We start from the raw sequence: 14,004 nt of genomic DNA on the forward strand, positions 1-14,004 counted from the left end.
CAGGGCTTGAACCAACAAACCATGAGATCATGACCTGAGCTGAAGTTGGATGCTCTACTGACTAAGCCACCCAGGCCACTCTATTCTGTTACTTTTTAATGAGATGTTTTGTATATAGTAAAACCTTGGATTGTGAGTAACTTGTTCTATGAGTGTTCCTCAAGATGAGCAAACATTTCTAATAAATTTTAATTTCATAAACGAGCAATATAAGTAGTACGTGACACCAAACATCTCATGATCACAACTGAGCCAATGGTTCTTGAAATTCGCTTTGATATAAAAGTGTTGGATTACAAGCATGTTTCTGGAATGACTTATGTTCACAAACCAAGGTTTTATTATATATCTGTTAAGCCCATTTGATCTAACATGTTGTTTGCTCACCTACGTTATCCTATTGAAATTCTCTCTGATCATCTATCCATTAATGTAAGTAGGGTATTAAAGTCCTCTAGGACCTCTAGTAGGGTATTATTCACCTCTACATTTTCATTTCTACTACATTTGCATTTCTAGAATTTTTCTATAGTACTTTTTCAAATATGTGTTTTTCCTTTTAAAACAATTTATTGTTTTATATGCGTCTAATATTTTACTTACCTCTTAATATTTTTACACACATATTTTAATGACTAATTGATTTGGAAATGTAAGTAATGCCTCTTAATGGAATGTCCTTTCAAAGCACAGAATCCTAGATATCTTCCTTAAATCTATTCTTGTAAATTCATATTAGGGCCTTGAGTGTAAGGGCAAAATTTCACTCACTGAGTCATTTCTTCTGACCCCATGTGGTAGAGTCAAACTGACCTCCCAAAGAGTGCTCATTCCCGAAACCTATAAATGCTACCTTATATGGCAAAACAGGTCTTCTCAGGTTAGATTAAATTAATGATCTTGAGATAGAGATATTATTCTGAATATATGACTGGTCCATAAATACAATCACAGATATTCTTATTTAGAAAAAAAAAAAAAAAGATGGGGAGAGATTTTAGATACATAGAGAAGAAGGTGATGTGAAGACATAGCAGAAAAAGATTTGAAGTCGTCTAGCCTTAAAGACTAGAGTAATGCAGCCACAATCCAAGGAAAGACAGCTCCCCCGCCAGAAGCTGGAAGAAGCAAGGAATAGATTCTCTCTCAGAGCCTCTGGAAGGAGCCAGCACCGCTGACAATTTGATTTTGACCCAATTATACTGATTTCAGACTTCTGGACTTCAAAACTGTCCAAGAGTAAATGTGTGTTGTTTTAAGCCACAAAGTTTGTGGTACTTTATCACAGTAGCCATAGGAAACTAATGCTCCATGTGACAGACATTTCACTCAGTCTCTTTAAGAGGTCATAATGTAAAAGTCAATAACCAACACATTGCTCTGCCCTAAGTCTAGGAGTCACATGATAATATCTCCACTCTATGATCAGATATACTCCACCTTCCATTATGCAGAAACACCAGACTTCTGCAGCTTAGAGACTATTCATTTGGGGGTGAGAGAACAGACTTCCCTCTGACAAGCACTGTCACTCTCTATGAGAAATCTCTTGAATCTCCATAAATGTCTTGACGATGGTTGGAAGAATGACAAGAACTTTGACAATTTCTTCCAAAGGCTCCTCTGTGAATTTTCCTTATTATCAATTCCTTGCCTTATTTCACTTTACCCAGACCGAACATTCTGGTGAGAGTCTGTGTATTTCCAGTGTCCTACACTCTTCGAAAAACAAATGTCCTGACCCACTTAGAAAATTACATGAATTCACACTACCCTAATATATACTCATGTTGCAGATAATGTTTGAGAGGAGCAAGCAGATTTTCAAAAATAAGATCCATTAATTTAGACTAACATTCTACTCCTTTAGACTTGTGTTTTGTTACTTGGCTTTTAAAACTATTTTATGCACTTTTTAAAATGAGAATATTATAAAATACATGCTTAAGGTGTAGAAAAATCTGTTCATTTCGTTTTAGTGCTATTAGTTTATCAGTTAAAGTTCTTGGTTTGATTTTCTATCTTATTTTAGATAAGGTTACTCATTACTCTTCATTTGCAAAAAAAGACTGTGATTTATAACTCCCTATTTCCAGCTGCTATATTTTTATCTAAACACAAATGTGCATCATAGAGTGAATACTTACTCAAGTATATTTTTCAGTACAGATAGGCATTTACATACTTGGGAAAGCTAAATTCATTTCTCAACATTTTTTTCCCTCTTACATGATCTACATTTTAAGTATTCATTGTCAGAAGGACTTTTACACTAAAATGCAATCTTTTATGTTATATATCTACCAGGCTCTGCTTAAAAGGCTCATTGTCAAGTACAGTGATGAAGTAACAGCAAGCTTCAAGAAAAGCTTAAGAAACAGATATTTTTAAGCATTCAGTTGAGTTCTCTCACTTCATCTCATCAATAGTAGATATATTACTTTCTGAAAAGTAATAATAAAACACTGATAATATTGGGGAATAGCTATAATGTTAGGAATCACTTCTAATCATTAGCATCTGAAAATGGAGTGAGGTAAGATTCATTTTGCTCTTCAATTCATAAGAGCAATCCAAGGAAAGATTTTAAAATATAATTGTGATGAATCCTTTACTAGAAAACAATTACTTTTCATCACCAAAGCCATAAGTCATTGTCCCTGCAGTTTGAGGGGAACAATATACCATCATTATTATGCTTAATTTTCCCCCTAGGTATAAATTTGGTATTGAACATAAGTATATAATTAAGGACTTAAAATTCAGAATCAGGATGTGTACTCAAAAAACAAGTTTAATGGAATCAATTTAATTTACCGCCCAAAAAGAAGTTGATAATTCAAAAATCACAAGTGTAAGATTAATAACAAACTGCCTCAGCTGCTATGCATGTACTATCTATGAGTCAGATCCTGAGGAAAATATGAGGACAAAACGAATCGCTGTTAGATAAGGAAGTATCTGCCTTCACCTATCTATCCTTCTAAATATCACTGGGCTGGGGTTGGGGGAGAAGACCATGAATTAACATAAATTCAAACCTGTGTTGCAAAGAAGGAAGGGTACTATCAGAAGAAACTGCCAAAAATATTAATTTTACACTCAGATGTATGATTAGGGGTAGATGCTAGATTTGGGTGGTAGGACAAGAAAAGAAAACAAAAACAAACAAGTTAAAAAATGTGTTGATCCTGAGCACTGAATATTGATGTCAGTGTTTGCACCCAGGCTAGAGTCAAGAATATCAACTCTCTGAGGTGGGACATTTCTAAAACAGGTGTTGAGTCTAGAAAAATCAAACAGGGAACTTTTGGCCTTCAATGAGCAGCTTTCTCTTCCTAGTGTTCCATCTGATGTACTCATGCAACTATCTAGTCAGGAATCCAAAAATTCTTATATACATCATCACTTGCTTTGATGATATGCACTCCAGCCACCATTACTGTGGAGTCCAGATATTCTAGCACAGGTAGAGAACTAAGAATCACCAGTCATAGAATGTCATTAGCTTGAAATTTTGAAAGGTTTCCCCCAAAACAAAATAGTTAATCAAATAGACAATACAATTTTTAAATAAGGAAAACAGCATACAAAAATATGAGGATATTTATCTACAATCAAAGAACAGACTGACGCAAATTTTTGATAAAGTTAAGACAATTTCAAATGTAAAAATAAATATTCTAAAAATTCACTATTTAAAACTTACAGCAGAAAAACATAGCTGAAGTTTGGCTTTGGGCATGAATTTTGAAGCAAACATATTGTAAAAGGAGAGTATCATAGATTATAAAAACAGAGGGGCCCAAATTTAACTCATAGTAGTTTACAATTCAAATACAAAGAAAAAAGTAGACATCGGTAAAGTAATAATGGCGTTAAATTAGATTTTTTTGGCAGACAGTAAAAATAATAAAACATACCATATACCTAAACTCAAAATGATAAAATGTAAGATACTAATAATGCAGAAAAAATTATTAAAATTTCTCAAGAGAACACAAAACAGGTTAACTGTTAAATGAAAACCTGTCATATCAACCACTGATTTTGAGTAGAAAAAACTTAGATAGTGAAACAAAATCTTCATAGCTCTGAAGGGAAAACAATGTTTTGTTGTTGTTGTTGTTGTTGTTGTTGTTGTTGTTGTTGTTGTTGTTTGACAGAGAGAAAACAAGCAAGCAGGGGAGAGACACAGAGGCAGACCTGAGTAGATCACGAGTCTGACGCTCAACCAACTGAGCCCCCCAGGTACCACAAAATGATTTTGAACATAGATTCTGTCCATGGTAAATAAATGCAAATACTCAAGTTTAAGGGCACAATAGAGATTTTCTTAAATGGAAGAACTTAAAGTACTGATAAAATAGAAAGTATTCATGTGAGAAAACACTGACAAATAAACCAACATAACTGTGTTTTAAAACACATAAATACATAAAGATAATACAACTGTAAACATTACTTTTTCAACAGAGAGATAAAATGTTTAAAAAATGCTTAGATGATTTCACATATATGGAAGATTACAGGGGCAAGTGGATGCAGGGAATGTCTTTGCTGACTGGGAAGAGACTATAAGAATTAATTTGTTATGTTTTTAAAAAAGGAAGAAATATTTATAGGTGATGGTTAAGTTCAAAGTATTGTATATAGTCTCATAAGTGTATACCTGAATTAAAACTCATCAAGAGATATACCTTAAATATGCACAGCTTTTTTGTGTATCAATCATACCTCAATAAAAAATTAAAAACGACTGGTTTGTTTTTATCATTGGTAGAAAAAAGAGCAGTTAAATATGTCTCTTAAAGCATATGACTCTTTCTTCCCTTTTCATCCTCCCAGAATTCCTATGAAAATGAAAAATTGCTTAAATCAACAAATTTATTGCCTTTTACAATCCCGAGAAGCAAGGGCGTGGAAAAGCAACAATAATTTTGGACACATTTCTGCAAAATGGAGTGTGAGAGTGTGGAAAGAGTCATAGCGAAGAATGAAGAAGCATATTCTCTGACCAAAACCTTAATAAACAGAAGGCTAGAGCAGAGATGTGAGTGGTTTTCATTATGACTCCAAAGAATTCCCAAGCTCACTGAAAGTGCAGGAGGTAAATGGACCTGGGTAGTGTTCAGGTAACACAGTATATACATGGAACCCACTAGCAATCTTTCCAATTTTGGCCCTACCTGCATAAAAGACAGGAATATTGGGCACCAAGTTAAAACCAGGTATGCATTTTCTAAAGAAATTGAATAGCATGACTGAAGACACTAGGAATTTTAGTGAAGATTGGTGTTTCTGAGTTGACTGGATGTAGGGCACTTTCATGGGCTGCTTTCCACCTAAATGCCTTAAAATGAGACCTGCAAGTCGATGTAATCAACCTACCCATTCTGGGTAAGGTCAGTAGAAAAAATCTGAATGACAACACAGAAAACCCATATCAAACACAAATATAAATTTTATTTCAAAAATGCAAATCGATAGCCAAGAATAAAAAGAAAGTGATAAATGAATAAGGTAATTCCAAATGCAACAAAAGTCATATATGGGAAGAAGCAATTAGTTCACAGAGAAACAAATATTCAGCAATGTAATACAGAAGAATGTTTCAGAGCAGAAGAAAGAGTAATTAGAAATAAGAGATATGAGAAAATTACTTATACTTTAAAAAGGTGCAAGGAAATTAATTTGGATAATCTTTGTGAGAAGGTGTAAATATTTGCTTATTTATTTAGCAAAGGATATGAAATGAAGATGATTATAAACTCTGGGACAAAAGCAAAGCTACAGAAAAAAATTCATAGTGCAAATAGAAAGCAAATGAAAATATGCTGTAATTTTGAGCAACTGATGAAATTAAAGAAAATCTATTTAAATGTGAATTTTATAACATTCTCCTTTGACTAGTGACATTTTATGCAACAGAATCACATTTCTATTTCTATCAGATATTTCTTTTTTCTGTTTTTTAAAATGGGGTTTTATTTCATTCTATTTTTATGAAATAGTATCTATTATGTACTATAGGTTGTAATACTATGTATAATAAATGCTGTTTTATTGCTTATGGTTGTAAACTATAGATAAGCATAAAATATTTAATTATAATTTGAAAATTACTGAAAAGACTTTGTAAATATAATAAAAATAGTTAAAAATTTTAAATTTAGATATATAATCTATTTATGTAAACAACAGTTACAGTAGAAATTATACTTAGCAGTCAAACTTTGAATCATTTTCATTTTGGTCACAAAAAAAAAAAAATGTTGCTATGACCATTTCATTCAACACTGTTCTCAAGATCCTAGCTATCATAATAAAATAAAACAAATCAATGGGAGGTATAATAGGTAAAATGAGAGGTAAGCAAAAATTATTTCAAAATGATACATTTCTAGGTAGTAAATATAAAACAGGCCACACAGGAAAATGCCAGTTTGAACTAATACAATAATTAGCTAATGCAGTACTTTGTTATTTGGAAAATAAACAATATTTTCATGTCTACAAAGACTGCTATTATATTGTCTATCAAAATACTCTTTATCATCTACTGTAATTTGCTATACTTGTATATATTTTCTTTATTGAGAGTTCATCAATTTTATTTATTGTGAGTTCTAAAGACAAAAAATCCACTGTCAAGACTCATAGTGACGTTTAATGGAATTCTGTGCTATGATGGGACTGTTCTATTTCTCCACTATTCAATATAGCACCCACCAGCCACAAATGGCTATGGAACAACTGAAATGTGATTCCTACAAATGAAGAAGAGAAAGTTTAATTTTATTACATTTAATTAGCTTAAATTTAAATTCAAATAGGCATATGTGACTCTGAGTAACATAATAGTATAGCTTTATAATTTTTTTTAATTTATATGTTCTCAATAAATATTTGCTGATTCCCATATTTTTTCTGTAAGTATAATAATTTGGATTTTTCTGGTGATAAGTGAAAAACTTCTTTACAATTAATCTTCTCAAATAGAAATACCAGTCAAGGTATGTGAAAATTTTGTGGCCTCTGATTTCACCTAGTATGCTTCACCTACTTTGATAATTTAAGAAAAAAAATCAACAATAACCCAAGCAAGACCAGTTAGTTTTGAAAAATCAATGGAGAACATGTGCAAAAGTTATCAAAGAAGGTAAAGGGATAGTACAAGTATATTTTCAATGGCAAAACCAGAAAATAAGAAACTCCAATAGCTTTTAAAACTCACTTAAAATTTTAAAAGGTCATTTTCTGGCTATGCACCCCTTAAATAAATGCTCTATTTCCTCTTCAGACGTATATTTAGGCATAAGAATAGGGAACAGATCAGTCCTCACTTGGGCTAAAACAATAGAACCATGGTTGAATACTAACATAAAATTATAACCATGAGGATATCTTTTTCCCACAAATAAAAATCCACAAGGGATCGAGTATTCATCATTTGAACAGATGTGGACTCTTTTACAGGATGTCAGAAAGTGACCTAACATCTCAAGGGCAAAATTATCTGTCTTAAGAAGTCAAATTCACTGTGAGCAGGAGTGATATCTGAATAAAAATAGGAAAGTGGAGTCCCAGTAAATAATTTTGCATTTATAAATATCAAGAAAGTTTGTAAGCAGAAGCAGGTCAAATTTTCAATTTATTACTTATGTATTTTCTTTTAAATGTCTTTCTCATCTGGAAACATATTTAAAAATTTGTGGCTACATAATAAAAGTAAAAGAGCAGGGAATATATACATGGGAATGGGAATATATACATATATTGAAGGCATAAATATGCAAATATGATTACTAAATATTAAATATTTTTCAAGTATTCTTACATTCTAACATGCATGTATAATAATCGAAAGGGGTTTACAAAAAAAAAAGTCACCACCACTGATACATATATGAAGAAAAACTTACAAAAAATGCCAGTGCCCCACTACTGTGACTGGAATTTTCCACTAAATGATTAAGTCACTTTCTGTTTTGTCAAATAAATAACAGTGGCTCAAGATATTGTGTAATGAATAAAGTAATGGTTTATTCAATGGTTGACTAAAATTTCCAGTGAGGTCTTTATACATAAATGTCTGAAGGAGGATTGTAAACTTTCATAGCTCAGTCGTGAAACTTGAGACTTTCCATTAAAGTACATTGGTTTCCCTAAACAGATGAACGTGGGGAAGAAAACAGAGAGAAAGAGCAAAAGGCAAACCAGAAAACAGACGCATAACTATAAAGAACAAACAGGGTTGCTGGAAATGAGGTGGGCTAAATAGGTGATGGGTACTGGGGAGGGCACTTGTCATGATGAGCACTGGGTGTTGTGCATTAAGTGAAGTTCTACTCCTGAAACTAATAGTACACTGTATGTTAACTAACTGGAATTTAAATAAAAACTTGAAAAACAATTTAAATACTAAACCTAAAATAAATAAACAAATTTCACTAACCCTAAAAAAAAAAGGAAAATAAATAAATAAATAAATAAATTACACTGGTTTCCAAAAACTATGAATGCAACATTGAGAACACTTATAAAATGTCTCATAATCTTAAAAAATGCAAGCATATGGGCATTATATAATCTTTATAATCTATGAACAGAGAGAGTACCATAAAACAAAGTAGGTAGAGAGAGACAAAAACAAAAATTAGAAAATGTAGGAGACTACTAAAAGTTACGAGTTCAGAAAGGCAAAAACATAGTAACAGAGACCTAATTACCAACATGGTGATGACTTAGTGTTCAGTGTAGAATACTATTTTAATAGTATTTTATCTATTTTAATAGGCAGTATGATGATGACGATGATGATGATGATGATGATTTCACCTACATGCAGCTGATGAATTCCATAATAATAACAGAAAAATATTTTTAGATAAATAAACATAAGGAGCATTGAATGAAAATTACTGCTTACATTAAATTGGTAATTCTCAATTCTTAATCTTCCAAAGTAAGCCAGGGGCCTCTGGCACTTTTGACTACAACTTACCTTCTGAAATACCTAAGCAAGAGAAACATGCCCACCATGTCTTTCATAATGTTGCTATCTACCTGCACTCCCTTTTCTATCCAAATCCTACAAATTTCTGTGTCTAATTTTTATCCTTCCTGGCCCATGTCCCTATTACTTTACTCTCTATTACATTTAATTGTACTTCATATTTACCATTATATATATTTTTCCCAATTGCTTAATATTTCTTACTTCCATAACTGTGCCATATGTCACTAAAAAAAATGATATCACACTTTTAAGAAGAATAAGATCACAGCTCTAATTCTGCAATTTACAAATTCTGTATTTTCAACAAGTGAAAATTTTCAGTTTCTTGCTTATCATAAGATACAGATTTTTGTCTAGATGCTTTACTCAATTTACGTAACTGTAAAATTCTAAGTTTCTTCTGTAAAAAAAAAAGTTTGTTTGTTTATTTATTTATTTATTTTTGAGAAAGAGAGAGAAGAGGAGGGGCAGAGAGAGAGGGAAAGAGGGAATCCCAAGCAGGCTCTAAGCAGAGCCTGACATGGGGCTCAAACTCATGAACCATGAGATCATGACATGAGCCAAAATCAAGACACAGATGCCTAACTGACTAAGCCACCCAGGCGCCCCAGTTTCTTCTTTCTTTTAATACTCCAAACTTGTGCAAAATAAAGAATTTCATAATTTCAGATGGGGAGAGGGCATTACAATTTGCCTAATTCAGCCTCTTTTTGCTGTAGCAAAGGCAGAATTCACATTACTGATTTATTTATTTGTCCATCAAACATTTGTTGAACACTTTCCATACTACACATTGTGCTAACTTCCAGGAAAATCAAGATGAATGTCTTTTAGGAATGTACAGTGATGTGTAAGAAAAGGAAAAATAAATATGAAATTATCACACTATTATTAAAGATACTGGCAGAGCTATGAACAGGGAATTGTTGAAATATAAAAGGGAACCTGAAGAAGTCAGGATGATATTTCTGGAAATGATAATGCCTCAGATGAATCATAAAAGGTTGGCAGGAGGTAAAGACAGTAAAAAACTAGAATCCAAGTTTCTGAAACCTCCCCCCAATTATACAATGTTTATAGATCAATGTGAGAGAAAATGTGGCTTTAACAATTATTAATTTAACTGAAATTAAGACCTCAAAAGATTAAATAGTTTCATAAACAACATGTTTAGATAAAACTCTGAAAATGTAAACACCAAGAAAAAATCTCCAAAGGGGATGTAAAATTCTAAAAATAGTTCTAGTAAATTCTTTTAGAAACATGTCATGCTGTTCTTTGGGCTGAAACAGATTAAGGAACACCAGTGGAGTAATGCATCTTATAGAGAAGGACTCTGAAAACAGTAGCATTTTAACCAGTCAATAAATCATATCCTAGGCAAGTGTAATACAGAGAGAAGAATGGCACTGCTTTAGACACAGGTGGGCAGGCAAGTGAGTCTAGGGTCTAGATCTGATCAAGTTCAGTGACTTCTAAAGATTAAGGCAGGACCTTCAGATTAGAACAAGTAAGTAAAGTTTACTTAGTTAGACTTAAAGAATTCAATGTTGAAAAATGGGTCAAAAGCAGAGAAGAGAGGACAAGGCTTTTTAACCTCTGGTCTTAGGGCAGAGGCTACTTCCTCTTAGATTTGATTCTCTTTATTTTGATAGATGTTGATGATTAAAAACCATAAAGGTTTTCATCTATGAAGGTCAGAACCCTAGGGTGTCAATGGAAATATTATAGCTAGATCTGCTGTATCAGTTCTGACAAAGTCATACCAAAAAAAATTATTCTACTTAGATTATGGAGTCAAGAACTATCACTGACCTTGTAGCTTCAAAAATAAATTTTGTACTAAACGTGAATGCTCTTGAGTCATTTGTTATTACTTCTTTTTCCTTCCTTCTCTGAAAAAAAAAACAGGATTAGTGAAAAATAGAGCCTAAGAGCTCCTTTCCAGCCAAGAAAAACTAAACAACATGCAGTTTTTGATTCCATCTGTGCCTTCTGCTTTGTATCCAAAACAATCAGATTTTACCAATAAAGCCAAAGAAAGACAGGAAGTTCAATAGTAACTCATGCTCTGAGAGAAGAGGAGCCATGGTGACATCAGTGAGATAATGGTGGGACGAGAATTATTGTTGCCTGTGAATACAACAGAAATGTCTTTTGCATTGGATCATAAATTAGACAATTTGCCTTCTAGTTCTAGTTCTGCCACCAAGTTCTCGTACCTAATTTTCCAATCTGTAAAGCAGAATGGTTCAATTAAATGGCCACTAATGTTCACATTCAGCTATAGCAGTTTATGAAACAAAATTTTTGTTTAAAGACAGTGGAATAAAACCCTCTTGCTTATTTTCCTCTTTTGTACCCCACAAAATACAGCAGAAAGAACAAGAGAAAAAAATATAGAAAGATGGAGAATTACCTTGACCTCAAACTCTGATAGATATTGCACATGTCGGCCAACACTCTAATGGCTGACCCATGCTGAGAGCCAGCTGAGCTGTTTCTGAAAATTGGCAGGTTAGAAAAATATATAGATTAGCCAATGCTAAGTGTCACCTGTATGAAATAATTTGATTAAAGTACAAAGTTGTGGACAAAGGTAATCTTTTTTTCTCTTTTCAGAACTGAAAAATCATCACAAATAAACCAACAGCAGAAATGTCATAAGATGTATTAAAAAGAAAAGAAAGTGGGAAAAAAAGGATAAAATTAAGAGGCAGATAAATGGAGACTTCACAAAAGGCTTAGTTCAAACACAGACAGAAGAGTTCATCAAAATCTGAAGGGGGTTATAAATAACAAGTTCTCTTCTAAAAAGCCTAATTTAAACAGTTTTAGGAAAAATATAAGCCTTAAAAGCATCAGACTGGCATCCCAGGAAAGAGATGTAGGAAAAATTAAAATGTTAAACAGCAGAGGCTTTCATGCCATATGATAAGCATCAAAATAAAAACAAGACAACAACAAACAAAACAAAAACCAACCTGAGAGAACTATGATGTTGAGCAGAGGAAATCACGCCAGAAAGAATGGAGATGAATAATTACATAAAAATGGTTATTGATTAATTATAGAAATCAGACAAATGAGATTCAGCAGGGTATAACTAGTATTTCTACAGAATTTAAAAAATACAAGAGAACAAAATTTAAACTATCTAGGAACAAATTTTTTTCTTATAAAGATTTTGTTATAGTGAATGCCTCACTGAGTGTCAGCAGCGGGAAAAGAAGCATCCACGTGAAGGCAGTGAACCTAATCATGAAGAGGAAATCAAATGTGGGTCTAAGCAAAAACAAATAATGAGTCACCTATATGGAGAAGATCAGGCCTCAGAATTTCTGTAGCAACATTTACTACGGATGACAATGGAGTAATTCCAACAAAAATCTGAGAAAAAACATGGACCAAGAATGTTATAATTATGCAAATAATCTTTTAGGTCTGATGGTAAAAGACAGACACTTGCGGGGCATCTGGGTGACTTAGTTAAGCGTCTGACTTCAGCTCAGGTCATGGTCTCGGGGGGTTCGTGAGTTTGACTCTCACGTCATGCTTTGTGCTGAGAGCTCCAAGCCTACAGCCTGCTTTGGATTCTGTGTCTCCCTCCCTCTCTGTCCCTCCCATGAGTGCCTGCGCTTGCTCTCTCTCTCAAAAATAAATAAACATTTAAAAAAAAAAGACAGACATTTGCATCATATTAGAATCCAGGAAAGGGAGTACATATCAAAAATTATTAAAATTTTATATGAAGATCAATCCATGGGACAGAATACGATTGAAAACAAAGCAAAATGGAGAAAATAAGGTGAAATGATTTGTTAAGTATTAAATACATTTAGAAAAGAGCCAAGACTAAAAATCTGAGAAAATAGAATATAAATGCTATAAAACTTTTTTTTAATAAAGTGAATTTTTTAAGTGTGTGTTTATTTTTGATAGAGAGAGAGCAAGCAAAGGAGGGGCACACAGAGGGGGAGACAGAGAATCCAAAGCAGGCTCAAATGTGGAGCTAGAACTCACAAACCAGGAGATTGAAATGAGTTTAAGTCGGACACTACTGACTGAGCCACCCAGATGCCCCTAAACCTTTATATTTAAAAATTAACAATGTAACCAATCAGAAGGTAGAATATTGGAAAGTGTTAGCATGCATATATAATCTCCTTACTTTCTATAACAAGATCTTGATTTATAAAAGCTAATTTTTTCTTTTACTTTTTTTAAATTTTTATTTATTTTTGAGAGACAGCATGAATGGGGGAGGAGCAGAGAGAGAGGGAGACACAGAATCTGAAGTAGGCTCCAGGATCCGAGCTGTCAGCACAGAGCCCAATGTGGGGCTCAAACCCACAAACTGTGAGATCATGACCTGAGCCGAAATCAGGAGCTTAACCAACTGAGCCACCCAGGTGCCCTATAAAATCTAAGTTTAAATATGATGACACTAATTTTTTTCTAATCTCTTTATTTTATTTCTTTGTTTGTAAAGAATATTCCTCAATTAACATCTCCTATTAAAAAGAAGCATTTACTATAAATCCCTTAAGATTCAGTATATTCTTTTTTCACCCTTGGGTCAGAATCAACTTAAATATAATAATTTTAATGTTGCATATGACAAACCGATTTATTTTTCTTTTTTTATATAACTGACAAAATTTCTAGAGAAATGTCTAAAGTGATATTTAGCAAATATTAGTAATGTTTTTTCTAGGTGTTGGCATTGTTAGTAATTACTCATTTTATAACAGCACTCCCGGCAGTCTTAAGGGTTAACTTGCTTCAAGTTAACACACTCCTTGCTTGCTGACCTAAAGCCCTTGATGTGTTATAGAACTAATTTGCTTTCTTTGAGATTCACAGACCACTGGTCTTGGGGAATGAAGGACCAAAACTTTCTCAGGCCACAGAAGCTCCCTCAGCTGTCTGATTAGCCCAGCAATCCTTTAGCAAATGTTTTTATTTTTTAAGGTCACACA

General features: G+C 33.0%; 1 pseudogene; it reads left to right on the plus strand.

Moving 5' to 3' along the window:
* Window positions 1-8,890, plus strand: part of LOC122235764 — a 184,291-nt pseudogene extending 175,401 nt beyond the window's left edge.
* The last annotated feature ends 5,114 nt before the right edge of the window (window positions 8,891-14,004 follow it).

This window comes from Panthera tigris, chromosome F3, assembly GCF_018350195.1.
Source record: "Panthera tigris isolate Pti1 chromosome F3, P.tigris_Pti1_mat1.1, whole genome shotgun sequence".
NCBI lineage: Eukaryota > Metazoa > Chordata > Mammalia > Carnivora > Felidae > Panthera > Panthera tigris.